Source organism: Agelaius phoeniceus, chromosome 1, assembly GCF_051311805.1.
Source record: "Agelaius phoeniceus isolate bAgePho1 chromosome 1, bAgePho1.hap1, whole genome shotgun sequence".
In the NCBI taxonomy this organism is placed as follows: Eukaryota; Metazoa; Chordata; class Aves; order Passeriformes; family Icteridae; genus Agelaius; species Agelaius phoeniceus.
In genome coordinates this window covers 144,421,014-144,435,943 of record NC_135265.1, presented here as the reverse complement: position 1 = coordinate 144,435,943, position 14,930 = coordinate 144,421,014, and positions in this window count along the sequence as shown.

Genomic DNA, 14,930 nt, shown 5'->3' with positions numbered 1-14,930 from the left:
ATTGCTGAGCAGTGATGACACAGAGTCAAGGCCTTTTCTGCTCCTCATCATCACTTTTCCCAGCAAGGAGGCTGAAGGTGCACAAGGACTTGGGAGGGGACACACCCAGAACAGTTGACCCCAACTGACAAAAGGGATATATACACAAGAGTGTGTTGATCTGCTGGAGAGTAGGAAGGATCTGCAGAGAGTTCTGAACAGGCAGAGAGGATGGGCCAAGGCAGTGGTATGAAGTACAGCAAGGTGAAGTGCTGAGTAATAACTTGGATCACAAGAGCCTCACACAGCCCTACAGGCTGGGGGTAGAGTGGCTGGAAAAACTCCCAGAGGAAAAGGACCAGGGAGTGCTGATGAACAGTGGCTGATCATGAGCCAGTGTGTGCCCAGGTGGCCAAGAAGGCTAATGGCATCTGCCTCGTATAAGAAATACTGTGGCCAGCAGGACGAGGGCAGTGACTGTCCCCCTATACTCAGCAGTGGGTGGTGGAACCTTGAATCTGGGTCCAGTTCTGGGTCCCTCATTACAAGAAAGACATTGAAGGGCTGGAGCGAGTCCAAACAAGGGCAACAGAGCTGAGGAAGAGCACAGGTCTGATGAGGAGTGGCTGAGGGAGCTGGGAATGTTTAGCTAGGAGAAAGGGGAGGTTCAGGGGGAACCTTATCACTCTCTACAACCACCTGAGAGAAGACTGTAGCCAGGTGGGGATCGGTTCCTTCTCCCAAATAATAAGCAAAACGACAAGAGGAAATGGCTTCAAGGTGTGGATTGGATCCTAGGAACAATTTCTTCATGGAAAGGTTTACCAAGCACTGGAACAAGCTGTCCAGGGAAGTGGGGGTCACCATCCCTCGAGGTGAAAGATGTGTAGATGTGGTGCTCAGAACAGGGTTTAGTGGTGGACTTGGCAGTGCTGGGTTAACTGGTGAACTCAAGGATCTGAGACTTATTTTCCAACTGAAACAATTCTATGATTCTATGTTTCTATGATATTCCATACCATATGGCATAATGGAGGAAGAAAAAGAAAAGCGGAGATGTTTGGAGTGACGGCGTTTGTCTTTTCAAGTCACCAACATGCATGATGGAGCCTTGGAGGTGACAAAACCCCTGACCATGGGAAGCAGTGAATTAACTCCCCATTTTACTTTGCTTGAATACAAAACTTCTGCTTTACTTACTAAAATGTCTTTATCTCAACCCATGAGTTTCCTCATCTTCCCACATTTCTGATTCTCTCTTCAGTTCCCCCAGGGTTGGGCAGTGAGAGAGCAGCTGTGTGGAGCTCACTTGCTGGCTGGGGTTAAACCATGGCAGGCAGTTCCATGGATAACATGGATTCAGAATGACTATTATACTAAATAAATCTTGGGAGAAATATTCAGACTTAGGTATGAGTTAAGGGTGTTCCTCACTTAAATGGAATTAAAAGATGGTGACATTTAATTTGAGTTAACTGAGATCTTCTCAGTCCTTACTGCTGTAATCTAAACTTTCCATTGTACATGTTAATTAAAACTGGCTTTAAACTAAAACTAAAACCGGCTCTCCTTTTGGAACATAATTAACAAGTATTGAAGACAATACCATGTGTGCTTATTTTGCATATAACCCACATCTCCTACAGAAGATCACTCATAATTTCAGCCATAATCTGTGGGTGCACAGAAATGAGCTGGGTTGTATGTCTCAGCTGATGAGACTTTAATAATATGTGGAAATAGCCTGCGGTGTGAACTTGGCTTCATGAGGCAGGCAGCTCAACCCCAGGTCAAAAGGTGTGCTCAGGCTCACCTGTGCTGTGCAGTCAGGGCAATCCAGGCTCCCTCTGCTCCATCCTCACCCTCCCACTGGCCATCCACCACTGCCCCACTGATGCTTCCCTCCTTATCCTCCTTTTCTGCCACGCTTTCACCTCCCAGCACTTCAGGACTGCCAATACAGAGCCCAACCCAGCAGTCTGGGCTCTGCCCAGGCCCCTGTTGATGAACTTACTGTGTTCTGTAATGTGGGATGTCTCTCCCTGATCAAGCCAAGAAGCTGTACTCTCTCAAGAGTAAAACCCTGACAGTTCCTAGAAGGAACTGCTTGGGGGGCTGGTCTATCCTGCCCCCTTCCGTAGCAATGGGATGCCAAGGATGGACACTGAAGTTGTTTGTAAATGAAGGAGTATATCCCTCTTCACCCAAACTCTTCAGGAGACTGATTCAGATTTCACCTGTATCGGGGTGATTTTGAAGAATTATTGGTCCTCTCTAGTTGAAACATACTAATTACTGTTCTGACATATGTCTTCACTGAAGACAAATTGTATTTCATTGTGAGGGAAATGCTGCCCTCCAGCTGTCAGGGCAAGTTATTTGTAATCCTGACCAATTTTAACAAATGTACTTTATTTAAAAAAAAGTATCAGGTAGAAAAATGAAGAATCAATCAGGATTAAAAATTGTTTTCATTAAAATATTTAGGGGGTGGTATTGGCTTTTGAAGTGGCTGCAAGACACCATCTATGAGTACACTGGTTTTCCACTAGACAGTGCATGTAAATGACCCAAAAGTTTCATTGTAAAAAAAAGGATAAAGTGTATTTAAGACACCATTACAGTAAGTTGGACAGGACTGGCTTCCATTTTATTCTGTCTGGGGCTGTTTCTCATTCTGGTTCTATCAGAATTTAGGTGAAATAAGTATATTTTCCTTTAAGGAACAGTATCCATTGGAGCATTGACATAACATATGGGTAAGTGTTTCTTGCAAATAAGTCTGCATCTGCACATTCATTTAATAATCTGATCTACTAAAAAGTACCCCTTTGCTTGATGCTGGTAAATGTAGGTAGGGGCACAGATGATGCTGAGCAAGGTCACAGGCTACGAAAATGCAGAACTGTATCAGGAACAGATGCAGAGTGCTTCCTGGTTCCTTACCATTCCTCCTACACCACCTCCCTTTCCTTTTGTAAGTGCTCATTGAATTAAGCATGGAAAAACATGTCCTGGGAGGTATTTTGATGATTTAGGAACTTTACTACCAGCCTATAATTTTTTAGCCATATTTTTCCTATTTTGAATTTCCATCCAAGACAATAAGTTTAAGAATAATTTGCACACTTAAATCCTTTCCCCTCTAATTTACATTTCTGCTTAAACAAGGTTGATAAATCACTTTGCAATCAATCGTCAGAGTTGGTATCTTCTGTCATCAGGCTCTCATGTAACTCTCCTATGCTAACAAAACCAATATCTCAAGGTGCCTGTCACTCTTCTTGGCTGCTGTAGTGCATTGACAGCACCCAAATGTCTCTTTGGATCTGATGGCTGGCACACGTGGGGCTGGTGAAGGGCTTTGCTTAGGATCATGGGGCTGTTCAAAAATCTTTTTAAGAACCCTTTACAATTCTCTCCTTTTTCAGTGTAGAGAAAATCGTTCTACAGTGTAGATCAGAACACTTGTCTTCAAGTCAGTAAAAAACTATCAGCTGACTCAGATTTGGATCTGAATCATGGTGTTTATAAGTTTTTTTAGAAGGAAGAAGGATAGTACTCAGTGGTGTTGGAGGCGATGAAGTTCCCAGGCATTGCGCTGTTGAAATTAAGCAGCAGGAGAATCACACTCTTTTCTTTACCACTTCTTCTCAGGGCACAGAGCTCTTCTATGTGCCTCTAATGTTTTGAAGAACATTGTTGAAACATCAGAAGATGTTTCTTCTGATTTCTTCCTTTATTTCTGGTAGCTTAATACTAACAGATAAAGCCCAAAACAGGCAGAAATTCCCTGTTAGCTTATATATTTTGAACTCCCTGATTTGCCATATTTGCTTTGAACAAGATGAATACAAATAACTTACATATTAGTGATCCAAAATCTTGTTGTGATTAACAGGTACCTGCTTTTTTCCTGGGAAAAAACACCTCAGGTACCAATATGGGATGATATCAGAGAGAACACATAATTTTTGGCACAATTTTGGCTCTATGTGCCTATTAAATATAAAACTAGCACCTAATACCTTGAAATTAGGAATTAGACAGTATGGGAAGCACATTAGTTTGGTTTTAAGTAGAATTTTTAAAAAACATTTTAATTCCCAATGCATTTCAGAAAACTCTGAGTTGTATCCTATTCCCAACTCCACAGGGAGCAGCTGGACCAGCAGACTTTGTGTGTGACTAAACTTTTTTGGAACCCATAAACTTTCCAAGACCTTTTTAATTGCTCAAAGGAGAAAGAGCAGTAATTGGGAGAGAGAATGCTGGCTCATATTTTCTGAAGGCTTATATTTTCTGGAGGTAAGTGCTTTCTCTCTGTCTCAGCAAATCAGTATCTTTTTTTTTGTTTGTCTGCTCAAACACCCAACCTTGGTTGGGAACAAGACAGTCAATTAGGGTAGGTAGGTAATCACCAGGGACTAGATCCACTTGTAATTGGGAACGTTAATTTGACAGGAAACACTTTCTTTAGGGAAGAAAGAAAAAAAAAAAAAAAGAAAGAGAGAGCTGTGCTGAGCTTTCCAGTGCCTGGAGCAGAACATGTCAGTGTCTCAGTTCCAAGGGTGGGGAAGTCCGTAAATCAGAGGGATTGCTGCTTTCTGTGGGAATACTGAACCTGTGCTTAGGTGACGCATGTGAGAATTAAAGATTCCCAGAAGACTTGAAACTGTTTTCAAAAGTTGCAGAGCTTAATTACTAGAGGGGTTGTTCATTATCAACACTGAAAGGCTCTGTGTGGATCCTTTTGTGGACTATGATGTGAATATTAAGTGTCAGACACCCTGAATATCTGACTGCCAGACCTTCTGGGCAAAACAAGCTGCTTTTTAGCAAGATATCTCAGTGGAGGCAGGTTCTGCTTCAGAGTTTACACTTACTGTGGGGTGCCTTCTACCAACTGAACTTTCACATTGTTCATGTGGATGCAATATGGTGCATTTTCACTCCAGAGTTCTTCTCCAGGAGAAGTCACTGGGCTGAAGGGCAGGGTGAGCATCTATAAGCCACAGCCTGGAAGAAGTGTAAGTTACCTCACTTTCTTTACAGTAAGAGCATCTACACAGAGTGTAAGTGAATTGTAACTGACATGTGGCAAATCCCAACCCCAAACTGCTGCACCAATTCTACAAGACCTCTTTATGAAGACAGGTTTGCAATGATATATTTGCACAAAGGCTTGAGATCAAATGATGCAAACTTTGCCACTCTGCTATAGTTCATGGCCACTTGGTGGCAAAAGAGTGGGCAGAAGGCACAAAACGCCCCAAATGCAGTTCTCATTTAAAAATACTTCTAATTTTTTCTGCCCATGAAGCCCAACTGAGCTCAAAAGCACAGCTCAGTGCCTGTTCCCTGGGCAGCATTAGGCAAAGCATTGCCTGCAGGTTGAGGGAGGTGATCCTGCCCCTCTGTTCTGCCCTGTTAAGGCACATCTGGGTGCCATGTGCAGAGCTTGGTCACTCACTAAAAAAAAAAAAGAGATATGGAAAATTGGAGAAAGATGAGTAATAGAATCAGAATCATATAATATATCAAATTGGAAGGTACTCACAAAAATCATCAAGTCCAACTAACTCCCTGCTTCTTGCAGGACCCCTTTAACCTCAAATAGATGACTGGAAACATCACACCTTGAACTCTGGCAGGTTTGGTGCCCTGACCACTTGTGTGGTGAGCTTGTTCCAGTGACCTTCTCACCTAAACCTTCTCCCAATGTCCCTTATGAACATCCTCCAATGCAGCTTTATGCTATTTCTTTATGCATAACCACAAGTCACCAGAGAGAGAATAACACCTTGGTCTCCACTGGCCCCCTTGAGGAAGGTTGGACTGTGACAAGGGAACACCTCAGCCTTCTCTCCTCCAAGATGAACAAGCCAAGTGACCTCAGCTGCTCCTCGTAAGTCTTGCTCTTGACACCTTTGACTAGCTTGGACATCCTTCTCAGGACACCCTAGCATTAACAAGTTCAGAGTCAGCTGTGAGTTTACCATTCCCCAGCCATGACCTTCCAAGACAAGGTTCTAGGTGTATCAGGGCCTATCATCACTGCTAAAGGCAGAGGTGGAGCAGGGAATAAATGTCTCCATTTGTTTACATCCCTATTTTTGAGGTGACTGACCACTTCAAGTTGTGGAGCAATGTCATCACTGTCCTTTTTTTGCTGTTAATGTATTTTAAAAAGTGGCCTTTTTGTTGCCCTTCACAAGCAGGTGTTGAGCTCTTACTGACTTTTGTCCGCATGGATTTTCTCCCTACAGGGGTGAATGGCATCCCTGTAGACTCCCTGAGTCACCTGTCCTTGCTTCCAATGTCCAGGTACTTATTTTCCTGTTTGAGTTCTAGAAGATCCCTGCTCATCCAAGCTGGTCTTCTGTACAATTTAAGGCATCACTCAAAGGGAAGTTGAGAGAGCTGTGACTGTTCAGACTGGAGAGGAGAAGGCTCCAGTGGAATCTTTTCTGTGTGGATAAGCAGTTGATGGGAGGGAATGAAGACAAGGGAGTAAGACTCCCAAAGACTCCAACAAACTAAAAAAATAGGAAATCATGTTTAAAATAAGAAAAACAAGGTTCATAGTGAAGGTACTCAAACACTGGTACAGGTTGCCCAGAGAGATTGCAGTCTCTATCCTTGGAGAGAGGACACAGGACATGGTCCTGGACAAACAACTCCAGGTCACCCTGCTTGAGAAGAGGGGTTAGACCAGAATACCCCCAGAGGTCCCTGCTAACCTCAGCTATTGATTTTGCAATTGTGTATCATGATTGAAAGGAAGCTCTGCATCTCCTGTTCCCAGATGTCAAGAGCTGGTCTCTTCTTGATTTTTCTCATCTTTTGCTACCACAGGCCCTGTCAACATTGTGTTTTCACATGTCACTACCACAATGACATCTCCAGTGTTCCTACATTCTACCAGGTGTGCTGATGTGCCCTGTCTTGCTGTGTCCTGTCAACTCACAGGACTCTTAAGCCCATTTTATGTTCCTACAGGGTCTCAGAAGCTGAGTGAAATGAATACAGTGGTTCAGCCCCAGCCTGCTCCTATAATCCTGTGCTTTATCTTAACTGCACCTAAAAGACTCATGGCAATAACAAAAGGAGGAACAGGTACCACTTTTTCCCCATTCTCTGTGATGAGAGGGAGAGACATCATTTTCCCTAAAGATAAATTAGATATGCATTATGCTGATGCAATGCTGAAACTACCATCTTTCCTTGTGCTGGAAGTGCAGGATGTGATAAGAGTGTTTAACCTCCGAGTTTAAAAATGTGCATCTCTGCAGGTGATAAATGCCTGCATGCCTGTTGGGTCATACAACGGGTTTCTGCTTGCTTCCTGGAGAGCTGTGACTCAGAGCTGGGAGGGATCTCTGGGGGACAAAGGTGCTACCACTGAGGGTGGGGCAGGAGCTCCAGCCTCACCAAGGGAAGGACACGGCAGGTGAGGGAGCAACAGCCATAGAAAGCACTGTAGGTGATCAAAATAGCAAAGGAGACCATCCTGTTTATTTCAAAAATATGTCAGTAAGGGTCATGCACTTCCTCTGAGGCTGATATTGGAGTTGAGTCAAGGGATTATGCCTGCAGAAGCCCTTTGGTCAGAATCCTTGTGCAAAAAGACTCAGCCAGGTCCGATAGCACAGAGGTACATATTTTATTCACTCTGATTCTGTTAGCTGTGTGCAATGCTGGAAGTGTCTTCATTTCTGTTCTGCTCCCATAACTGCCCAGTAAACAATGAGTAGAAGATGTGCAGACACAAAACAGGCCCTTGCAAGAGTTGTCCAAAGGGTACCCAGAGCAGGGATCATGACTGTTCAAACCCCCACACAGCCTGGAACATGTGTGAGCATCTGTGGCTTGTGCTGGCTCTACGAACCTGAGTTTTAAAAACAAAAAATTTTGGGGGAGCACTGATGCAGGAAGAATGTTCTAGGGCAGGATTACTTTTCTTGCTTGCTTCACATTGATTCAAAGTGTTTGTCATGAAGCACAGTGAATCACTAAGCTTGTTGCTGCGTAAGAATTACCGACATGATTGTGCCTGATGGTTCTTGATGTTATTTTTCCTTTGTATGAAGTCTCCTCCCCATATCAAATACAAAGAGACTCAAATCCATGGTGCACCAAATGCGATGAAAGTGAGGATTGGAAAGCAGTGCTTTAAAAAGAATGAAAAAAGGTTTGTTCAGCAGTGGAGTCTGTTCCCTCAGGACAACCTTGTGTTGCAACATGGGTTTATCTCTTGCTCCAGATGCTTCTCAGCACAAAACACAACATGTCCTTAGTGTGCCCAGCATTTGCTTAGCTGGGTGCAAACTATTCCAAAGGTGTAGTCAAAATCTAAGGAAGAGGAAATGTGGTTTAAAGCCTGAAGCAGGAGGACTTAAAGTTCAGATTCTTTGGTGTTACAAAGAAAGGTGATTTCTTGGTGGAAACAATCTACAAGATTCCATAAAACAGGATAACTTCCTCTTGAAACCTCAGTAATTCAACTCCTGTCTAGTAAAATCAAAATACTTCTATTTAGATCTCCCCATTTAAAATGTTTTTAATAAATTATTTAACCTTAATCAGAATGTTTCTTTTTTAATAAGCCAAATATTTTATTTTGTTTTAGTGCAATAAATCATTATCCTTCATTTCCCATTAGCATACTGATTTATATGAGGTCTAATCTAGGTCCCCCTTCAATCCTGCATCTTGGGCTCCCAGGAACAGCCAATTTCCAACAACAGGCTGTGGGTTTCATGTGGCTCATTGGTGGTTACTCAGATTTTGAAGAATGAAAAATTAAGATTTCCAAGTACAAGGTTCTTCAAGGCATCTTGCCACTGTGGGAAAAAGATAGTGGTGAATGTAGTAGTTTAAAAAAGTGGTGAACATAGCATTTTAAAATATAAAGCATTTATTGTTCATTAAGTAAAATGAAGACATTTTATGAACATTAAAATATTAATCTAAACCAAAATATCCCAACAAAATAGCTGAGGTTGCCAGTAGAAATTCTAAAAAGTTATAGCCACAAATGCTTTATAGATTTCAAAGATTTCAAATGCTTTATTAGATTTCTGTTCTAATTAGAGACAAAATAAATTGGAAATTCATGTCCCACAGGACTGGTCCAGTGTGCAGTTGCTCGTTGTCCTATTTGCTGATTTAAATACTGGTTCAGTCAAAGATAATTTGGAACTTAAGAAGCAGAATAATTGCAAAACATGTGTGTCTAGAATGAGATGCACTTAAATTTGACATATTTTCAATGAACTTATAAGTCTATCTACTGTTGAGATAATTACTTGATTTCAAAATATTTGGGTGAAAATGATCTTAACCTATATATAAGAACATGGAATATTCTGAGTTGGAAGAAACCCACAAGGATCTAGTCAACTCTTAAGTGAATGGTTCATATGGGGATTGAACCCACAACCTTGGTATTATTAACAACGTGCTTTATCCAATCTATCCTTACAGTCCAAAATCTTTCTAGATATTTTGGACTGTAAGGATAGATTGGATAAAACATGTTGTTTTATCCAATCTATCCTTACAGTCCAAAATATCATGAAAGGAAAATCACTTACCTTCTCAATGTTTTTCACTTACTTCTGAATGGCTTTTTCCAATTGCTTTACTGGAGAGACAATGGCCTCCTTTGCTAAACTCTACCATCTGCCACATTTACAAATAATTTTAATTTGGCCAGGGTGTAGTTATACTAACAGACACAATTTGGGTTTTGCCTGTATAAACAAGATCAAAATAATTTCATAACTCATTAGGGAAGCATATGACAGCTTTAAACAATTGCAATTGTAGAATAGTTGCTTTGGTCATGATGTTAATATGATCTGGCCTGCTACACACAAGAAAGAAAGAACATCTGAGGAGGGTGCATTGTAATTTGGGTTGTAATTATGGTATAGGCAAAGCCAAGAGGAGCAGAGCAGGAGCAGTGTTCGTGCTGGTTATGGGGTGCCATCCACCACAGAGGAAATTCTAGGTGAGGCTAAGGTGAACTTAGGACACCTTCAAATATCCATTTTACATGTTGCTACATGATCCTTGTAGTATGAGAACACTCAGTACTCAGCTCCTGGTGCTCTTAGTGCGAGTGAACACAGCCACTGCACCAAAAAACCATCCTGAATACAAAGAACATAAAATTATCTTTTTAAGACATTCAACAAGTCATCCTCCTGCCTTGTTGAACTAGAAAATCATCTTGTAAGAGGACAAAAATAGTAAATCTAATAGAAAATATCTTAATATCTTTGCTGAATTGTGAAATTTAGGCTCAGCTATTACTAGAATGTTATGTCTGTTTTGTTTGACCAAGAGAAAATGTGGATCAGAGGAACACACACTTTTAGAAAAATAAGAACAAATCCTGTAGAAATCTGAAATGTCTTCATTATTGTTCTAGGTCAAGGTCTAACACTGAAAGCACAGGCTGACAAAGTTGGCATTATCAGTGTAGAAGCATTAGAGGAACAACTTGAGAAAACTGCAGAAGGGACAAGATAATTGTGTCCCAGTTCATTTTCTATCTCATTCACTGTATGAATGCATTATTATGAAAGCTCATTCATTCTGTCCAAGAAAATGGTATTTTATATATGGACAAGTAACCAGGCACATTACCTGCTAAAAATAAAATAATCTTGGATAAAAATGTGCTAACTCTTACAAGAATATGCTACTTTCAAAAAGGTGTTTTCTTTACATTACTGGTTGTCATAGGACTTATTGTTTTCAGTACATCAGTTGGCCTCATTGACAGTTCTTGATAGCATACTCTGATTGAGCTGAAGGATCCACAAGTGGTTCACCAGCAGGGTTATAGAGTTCTAAATTTTGAAGGACACAGTGTTAAACCTATCAAAAGATAAAGGAGTAAAAATATCCTTTCATTATAAATTAACAATGAGATGTTAAACATTAGAACTGCCTAGAAAAGCAAATCAGGCATTCTGGGAAGCATATTAAATAGATTTAGACCACTTTTATGCTGCCCTGAAACATGGCAACTCATTGCAAGTTCTTTTGCTTGGTAGAGAGTCTGGATAACAAATGTAAATGGAGAAAATGATACATTTGCTGTAGAACTGAGAGCTAGATTTTAAAATGAGGTTTAGAGCAGATAATGTTATTTTTAAACCAGGTAATATTTGATTTAATTTTAATATTTTAATTTTTCATAATTATTGAATTTTAATTTCCAGCAATGGGTACTGATTGCAGACTGTAGGTGTCTATCAGCATCAGCTAGGATCTCAAAGCAGGATAAAACAGTTGTGCCTCTCACTCTGCAAATACTTACACAGAGGATTAAGCACAGTCTTATTCATGCCAGGGAAATTCTAACACTGGATTGATAATCAGTAAGATCTTCATAAAATAGATATAATGTCATGCAATCTTATCTGGAAAAGCAAAGATCATAGGTACATGTTTCAGAGAAGTGCTCTGAAATGTCTGATCACAGTGGAAAATGTTCCTAAAAGCAATTATTTTTTGTTCACAATGCTAATTATTGTTGTTAAGCGCTATAGGAGATCCAAAGGTTGGAGAGTTTAGAGAGAATCTGCTCTGAAAGATTAACCCTTATTAACAGTAAGGATAAAGATGTTATATAGGTTTCATTCAAGAGGTTTTGGTTTGTGAGATTTAATACATTCGTGGTGTTAGGAAAAACATATCAAGCAATACAAGAGGATACAGCCTTGGACAATTTGCGTCCAAAACCAAATGTTATCTATGGGTAGAAAATTTCCTGTCACAGTATTTTTCACTCTTTATCTGACTATTTCATTGTAATAAGAGTTGTATGAACAAAAACAATCACATATTTTAAAAAATATGTTATTTTAGCTTCACCCACGCACATAATTAGACCTCACTTTATAGAGATAGACAATTTGGCTACTCTAAAGAGATTGTGTTTTTCCCAAGGGAAAAGAAGTTTCTATAGATTTATATAATTGTTTCTAAATTAACCCAGTCATTTTGAAGCCTATAGCATTAAGATTTTCAGGATAAGTTGTTTTTTTAACTCTGGGTTGCCAGTATACATCTAGGGGTACAAATAGTGTAGGTTGCTTAATGAAAAATAAAAAAATGCTGGTTTTCTAACTAATATGTAACATGATGGGCCTATTTCCAGACCAGCTTACAGTGAGATTTTTCTTGGTGTTGGAAAAATTCCAGCCTAACATCCACCTCTTTTAAACAGGTTTGATAAGGGCCCAAGAAGATTCTTGAAATTCAGTGCTTTGAAGAAGCCTGTTCATTATCCCTTCCACACCAAAACTTCTGAGGATTAACCAGATATGCACATTGAGTTGTATTAGTGTAGGTTATACATAAAAAGACCAATAAAATTTTTAATTTACAAGAAATTTATGTAAGTTCAGACCTTGCCCAGGTGGCCTGTTTTGATGACATCAAATTCACCATTACACTTATGCCTTATCAAAATAAGATCTCCTCAGAGTTTAAATCATGATAGTTCACACTAGAAATCCATTGGCAACCAGCAGACTGAACTGTCTCAACAAGCAAACAAGTCAGAGAAAATAAGAAAAGAAACTCAGTTATGTAAAAAACAGTGATTTTTTTCTTTGCAGAACGGCAGATTTTCAACCAAATTTTTTAACAAAGAAAATAAAACCAAAGTAATTTTCATGTGGAAGTGGACTCTTGCAGATGTTCTTTTTAATCTTTCTTTCTAGACCAAAAAAACACAATAAAGCTCATCTGTGTCAGCTTCACAGAAACTGAAGCTTTAGTGAGGGCTCCTACAACCTCAATACTAATGGGCTACACAGGCAAAAGACCTTTATTTAAACAGCACAGTAAATGTGTATGAAGTGTGGGAGCAAATGAAGGGTATTGTGGGCCAAGGAGAACTAAAATAACTAAGGAGCAATTTTACTAATCTTTTCAGTACCAAAACTTTATAAATATCCTAACAAATATATTTATGAATCAACCATCAGCCTCTAAAAATAACATCAAAGGATGTTTCAATAATATCTTGCATTTCAAACATATAATATCCTCTGTATCCTCTTTGGCTACCAGGGTTTCTGAGAGAGAGGAGATTTTCAAAGGCAAGAATAAAAATTAAATTGCATTAAGAACTTAACCCACCAGCAGGTCCACTCCCCAGGCTTGGCAATTAGCACAAAGGGCTGCAGAGGTACCATTTGTTTCCTTGAGTGGGAGAGTGACTCTGGTTAGTGCTAATGACACACAGAACTTTAGTTCATGCTGGGGTGAAATTTGAGTTTTTTTCATATTTCTGAACAAAATTCCATTCACAGTAGTGGCTAACACGTTATGCAGAGATGCTCTGTTGAATGTTATTGCATTTTCATTTTTGGGGGAAAGGTGAAGGATTAAATCTCTGTGGAAGACACTGTAACTAATTCTCATACATAATTGCATATGCATAGAGTGAGTGAGAATCCCTCTTGCAGAGCAGAAATTGAATTGAGGGGGCCACCTAATAAAATTACATGTGATTATTGCAGTCTTGAGTATTTAATTATAATTTTTAACCATGGGCTCTCAGACTCCCCCAGCGGAGCTATAATCAAACTGTGTCTGAATTGAGAGCAAAAATCCAGTGATCATAAAAGAAAAAAAAAATTATGGCAGTAAATGGCAGTGGTTTTTACAAGAAATGCCAACATGAAAATGCTTGAGGCTGCTATGGCAAGAGATAAATACCTTGCAAAATCAGGATGAATAAATGCTTTAACTATGTCTTAGCTACAAGTTATGCTGCTTTGTCACACTCTGGTTAAATCTTGTTCTGGCACCATTCAGATGGCAGGGTTGTCAGACCTGCAGTCTGATATCAAAGTCTTAGCCAGGCAACCTTGTCTGCTTTTGGGTGCAGGTGGTAGGGTTCAGATTCTCTGGAAATCCTGGGGTGGGGAGCCAATCTGTTGCTTCAGTCTCCAGGCTGATACCATACAAACTCTGAATACTGAAGCAGGAGAAAAGATCAACCATTTTCTCCAGTCTCCCCAAAAAATGGGTAATAGGTGAATATCCTTCTAGAAAGAGCAGCATTTGCAAGGGAAAGGGAAGCTAGACTTACACTGGGAATATTACAAAGGAAGAAATATCTTCAGGCAAATGTTAGGAAGACAGAGGGGAAATAAAACAGACACATGGGATAAATAGGAAATCCAGTGCCCTGGCTTCAGTTCTGTACTTCTCAGTTCTGGGGTATTTGGGGGAGGGGAGTGCCAATGGGGGACAGAAATGAAAAAACACTGCATCTTCACATTTCTTAACTTTTCTGATAGAAAATCTCCTGTGTTATGGAACTACTGTTTGTCTACCACAGCTTCTCCTTTCCAACTCTTATTCTGCTCCTGTGTAGGATAGGATGATTCACAAAACATACTTTCAGTACCAAAGTTGGTACTGAAAAAGATGCTGATCACACAGCAGTCTTCACCTGCAGCAGCACAGACTTTTTGGAATCCCTTTGCTTTATTCTTAAAATGGCACAAACAGCCAACACAAGTCAGCCCAAGGGGTTGCCTGGTACCTTCTCCTGGCACTGCCTCAGAAAGAATACAAAAGCATATCCAGAAATAATTCACTGCACATATTCCTGCATCCAGTAATCTGCAGCTCAGGCAGCTGCTGAAGCAGTGCTGATGCCTCTGTGCAACTGTCCTTGCTGGGTTTTCTAGCTAAGAAGTCTCCACTATTTACATGAACCTTCTTTTTCCCCACACTATCTCTTTCTACCTGGAGAGCACAATATTGTTCAAAATTTGCCACATAGCATAGCATTTTATCCAGAGGATAAAACCAGCTTTACTTCCATCCTTGAGGCTGATCAAATTACAATTTACTGCCTTCTAGACTCTACACATTGTTTTATTTGCCTGAAGCAGACAATGTAT